The sequence below is a fragment of the Dendrobates tinctorius genome, unplaced genomic scaffold (genome assembly GCF_039654945.1).
Source record: "Dendrobates tinctorius isolate UK_male_01 unplaced genomic scaffold, ASM3965494v1 ptg000514l, whole genome shotgun sequence".
Taxonomy (NCBI): domain Eukaryota; kingdom Metazoa; phylum Chordata; class Amphibia; order Anura; family Dendrobatidae; genus Dendrobates; species Dendrobates tinctorius.
The window spans coordinates 77501-82500 of NW_027362173.1; positions in this window are offsets into that span (position 1 = coordinate 77501).

Below are 5000 nucleotides of genomic sequence, written 5' to 3' on the forward strand. Positions count from 1 at the left end.
GGACTTAGAGCGATTTTTGGATTTTTGTGCAAAAATCGAATTTTCCCTTCTCCCACCGCTCTGGGGCGTCAATATGAAGTGGGGACCCGAGGGAGAGTGCCTCCCATGAGGGTAGAATGTGTGACTTTTGGGGGGAAAGTCGAATTATGGAGCAAAAACCATTTTTGGGGACTTAGAAAAAATTCCGAGATGTGTCAGACTTCCAGGAAGGGGGCGCCTCGGGAGGTGTACCTAGGAGGCTTCCAGGGGCCTGGGTACACTTTTCAGAAAGTACCGTTGGGACTTAGAAAAATTTTCAAGATTTTTGGACTTAGAGCGATTTTTGGATTTTTGTGCAAAAATCGAATTTTCCCTTCTCCCACCGCTCTGGGGCGTCAATATGAAGTGGGGACCCGAGGGAGAGTGCCTCCCATGAGGGTAGAATGTGTGACTTTTGGGGGGAAAGTCGAATTATGGAGCAAAAACCATTTTTGGGGACTTAGAAAAAATTCCGAGATGTGTCAGACTTCCAGGAAGGGGGCGCCTCGGGAGGTGTACCTAGGAGGCTTCCAGGGGCCTGGGTACACTTTTCAGAAAGTACCGTTGGGACTTAGAAAAATTTTCAAGATTTTTGGACTTAGAGCGATTTTTGGATTTTTGTGCAAATATCGAATTTTCCCTTCTCCCACCGCTCTGGGGCGTCAATATGAAGTGGGGACCCGAGGGAGAGTGCCTCCCATGAGGGTAGAATGTGTGACTTTTGGGGGGAAAGTCGAATTATGGAGCAAAAACCATTTTTGGGGACTTAGAAAAAATTCCGAGATGTGTCAGACTTCCAGGAAGGGGGCGCCTCGGGAGGTGTACCTAGGAGGCTTCCAGGGGCCTGGGTACACTTTTCAGAAAGTACCGTTGGGACTTAGAAAAATTTTCAAGATTTTTGGACTTAGAGCGATTTTTGGATTTTTGTGCAAAAATCGAATTTTCCCTTCTCCCACCGCTCTGGGGCGTCAATATGAAGTGGGGACCCGAGGGAGAGTGCCTCCCATGAGGGTAGAATGTGTGACTTTTGGGGGGAAAGTCGAATTATGGAGCAAAAACCATTTTTGGGGACTTAGAAAAAATTCCGAGATGTGTCAGACTTCCAGGAAGGGGGCGCCTCGGGAGGTGTACCTAGGAGGCTTCCAGGGGCCTGGGTACACTTTTCAGAAAGTACCGTTGGGACTTAGAAAAATTTTCAAGATTTTTGGACTTAGAGCGATTTTTGGATTTTTGTGCAAAAATCGAATTTTCCCTTCTCCCACCGCTCTGGGGCGTCAATATGAAGTGGGGACCCGAGGGAGAGTGCCTCCCATGAGGGTAGAATGTGTGACTTTTGGGGGGAAAGTCGAATTATGGAGCAAAAACCATTTTTTGGGACTTAGAAAAATTTCGAGATGTGACAGACTTCCAGGAAGGGGGCGCCTCGGGAGGTGTACCTAGGAGGCTTCCAGGGGCCTGGGTACACTTTTCAGAAAGTACCGTTGGGACTTAGAAAAATTTTCAGGATTTTTGGACTTAGAGCGATTTTTGGATTTTTGATCAAAAATCGAATTTCCCCTTCTCCCACCGCTCTGGGGCGTCAATATGATGTGGGGACCCGAGGGAGAGTGCCTCCCATGAGGGTAGAATGTGTGGCTTTTGGGGGGAAAGTCGAATTATGGAGCAAAAACCAGTTTTTGGGACTTAGAAAAATTTCGAGATGTGTCAGACTTCCAGGAAGGGGGGAGTCTCAGGAGGTGTACCTAGGAGGCTTCCAGGGGCCTGGGTACACTTTTCAGAAAGTACCGTTGGGACTTAGAAAAATTTTCAGGATTTTTGGACTTAGAGCGATTTTTGGATTTTTGTGCAAAAATCAGATTTCCCCTTCTCCCACCGCTCTGGGGCGTCAATATGATGTGGGGACCCGAGGGAGAGTGCCTCCCATGAGGGTAGAATGTGTGGTTTTTTGGGGGAAAGTCGAATTATGGAAGAAATTGAGTTTTGAGGACAAAAAAGTGTTTTGAGGACAAAAAAGTTTCTTGAGGACAAAAAAGTTTCTCGAGGACAAAAAAGTGTTTTGAGGACAAAAAAGTTTCTTGAGGACAAAAAAGTGTTTTGCGAACAAAAAATGGAATTTTGTGATTTTGTGTAAAAATAAGTAAATTCCCCTACTTCCACCACAGGGGGGCTTCAGTATGTTGTAGGGCCCCCAGGGAGGGTCCCCCAACTGGGTTTAAAGTTTGTGGATCCTGGGCAGAAAGTTGAATTTTGGATGAAAAACCGAATTTTGGGACTTAGAAAAATTTCGAGCTGAGCAGTGACAGACTTCCAGGCAGGGGAGCCTCTCTGGAGGTGTACCGAAAACAGTTCCAGGAGCTGAGGTCATTTTCGAACATTTTTTGTTCGCTCAAATTTTTTTTGTTTTTGAGCTCTAAAAAGCTGTTATTATCAATTGGCTCAAAAATTTCAAGTGTCATGAGCTAGTACATGTTGGAGGAATACGTTTTAGGCAAAAAATTGCAAAAAAAAAAATCCAAGTGAAAAAGAACCGGAATGGGGAATTTCTGACTGCTGTAGCAGCCGCACAGTTCCAGGAGGTCGGATACATTTCCGACTTTGTCCCGCTCATTGAAGTACATTGTCCCGCAATGCAAATACATAGTAATGCGCACCTGCGGGAGAATATAGGAGAGAGTGGGCTCTCTCTACCCCGATGTATGGCGGTTGTTCCTATGGTTCTCTGGCTCGGGTAGGCGACTTAGAAGGTGGTCCCTCTTGTCGTGGAAGTTGCAAAATACGGCCGAGACTGAACTTCCACGGCTCCAGGAGGGACTTTTGCTGGTCGTGCGTCCCAAGTGAGAGAGGCGATCCTGGGGTACCTGAGCCTGACCAGACCCTCCCTCGGTGGTCCCTGGTCTTCTGAAGGGTGATGGCATTCAGGGGGGCAAATCTGGAGTCCGTGGCCGAGTTTGGGCTCTAGAAGGCGGACGCCCCTTCTGACCATGTCCCCTCAGAGCCGGCTGGATGGTTCATGGTCCGCGGCTTTGTCTGGCGGTCTGTGCCCAAGCCGGAGAAGCTGTCCTGGGGTACGTGAGCTTTGACCAGACCCTCCCTCGGCGGTCCCTGGTTCTCTGGAGGTGATGGCTGTCAGGGGGGCAAATCTGGAGTCCTCGTGGGAAGGAGGGCTCTTGAAGGCGGACGCCCCCTCTGACTATGTCCCCTCAGAGCAGGCTGGATGGTTCATGGTCCGCGGCTTTGTCTGGCGGTCCATGCCCAAGCCGGAGAAGCTATCCTGGGTACCTGAGCTTCGACCAGACCCTCCCTCGGTGGTCCCTGGTTCTCTGGAGGCGATGGCTGTTGTCAGGGGGGGGGGGGCAAATCTGGAGTCCTCGTGGGAAGGAGGGCTCTGGAAGGCGGACGCCCCCTCTGACTATGTCCCCTCAGAGCATGCTCGATGGTTCTCAGTCCCTGGCTTTGGCTTTTTGGCCATCCTGGGGTACATTCTTGCCAAAAAAAAAAACGACTAAGTGAAAAAGAACCGGAATGAGGAATTTTCTAGGTGCCGCATCCGCCCTACAGTGACTTGAGGCCGGGTACAGTTCCGACTTCGTCCCCTTAAAGTGGGGACGTTGTCCCGCAATGCAAATACATAGGAATGCGCACCTCTGGCAGAATGTACTTGAGAGAGTGTTGTCTCTCTACCCCGATAGAAAGCAGTTGTTTCTCTGGTTCCCCGACTTGGGTAGGCGACTTGGCATGTGGTCCCTCTCGTCTGGAAGTTGCGCACTCCGGCTGAGACCGAACTTCCACAGCTCCGAGAGGGACTTTTGCCGATCGTGCATCCCAAGCGAGAGAGGCAATGCTGGGGTACCCAAGCCTGACCAGACCCTCCCTCGGCGGTCCCTGGTTCTCTGGAGGTGATGGCTTTCGGGGGGCAAATCCGGAGTCCTCGTCCGAAAGGGGGGGCTCCGGAAGGCGGACGCCCCTCTCGTCCATGTCCTCTCAGAGCGGTCTTATCCTCCGATCGATCTGGCACGGCGCTCCCGGGTGGGGAGGTGGTGCTGCTCGCTCGACCCGGGCTTTGGAGCTCGCGTCGGTTTACGGTGAGCGGTGTCCTTCCTCCTGTACCCCCGGGCTTCCACCACCTATCTTTGGGCGCGCACGCCGGCCGTCACCTCCCGTTCGAGGACGGAGGCGGCCGAGCTGTGGGAAGTTTGAATCGCACCGAACGATGAACAGTGGTCTGACGACCCACGCGGGCGAACGGCGGGGCGCCCACCCACCCCGGCGTGGGGGCCAGCCGTCCGAATCGCTCCCCGCGTGGGGAAGCACAGTGTTAGCAAGGGCGGCCCTTTTCGAAGTTCCAGATGCGCAGCCCTGCCCGCGGAGGTCCGTGCCACGCATCGCCCGAAGGGCGGCCTCCGCGGCGGGCACCAGCGAGAGCGGCGGCGGTGGGTGGCGTTTCCACGCCGCTGCCGAGCTCCGCGCCACTAGTCTTTCCCGAGCCCCTACGTTAGTGGGGGGGATGACAGAGCTGTGGAGGCAGGCGAGGGGGGGTTCTCACTGCGCGGTGTGCCCCCACCCGACTCGCCATCGCCTTCCGCTCCTCGTACGTCGTCCTCCGAGGCGGCTCGGAAGGGAGAGGGAGAGCGAGAGAGCGAACGCCCCCCGAGCGAGGGGAAGATGGAGAAGGGAGCGATTTGAATGGGGCGAGAGGTGAAGGGAGTACGGCAGAACGCTGCCCTGCGCACCCCCCCGTGTTCCCGCCAGGCGGGGGAACAGCCCTGGGAGGAAAAGCCGCTCGGGCATCCCTTTGAGGACGGGCAAGAGCCGGGTGTAGGGACTACGCTGGAGGGCGACGCCGATACGGCCAGGCCGACTACGCCCCGCGCGACCTCTGCGTCGCTGGGGCTTGTGCCGGAGCCGCGGCGGACCCCGACGGCCAAACCCCCTCTCCCAATCCTCGCGCCTGTCCGCTGGTCGGTCGAGGACCCCCCGCGATT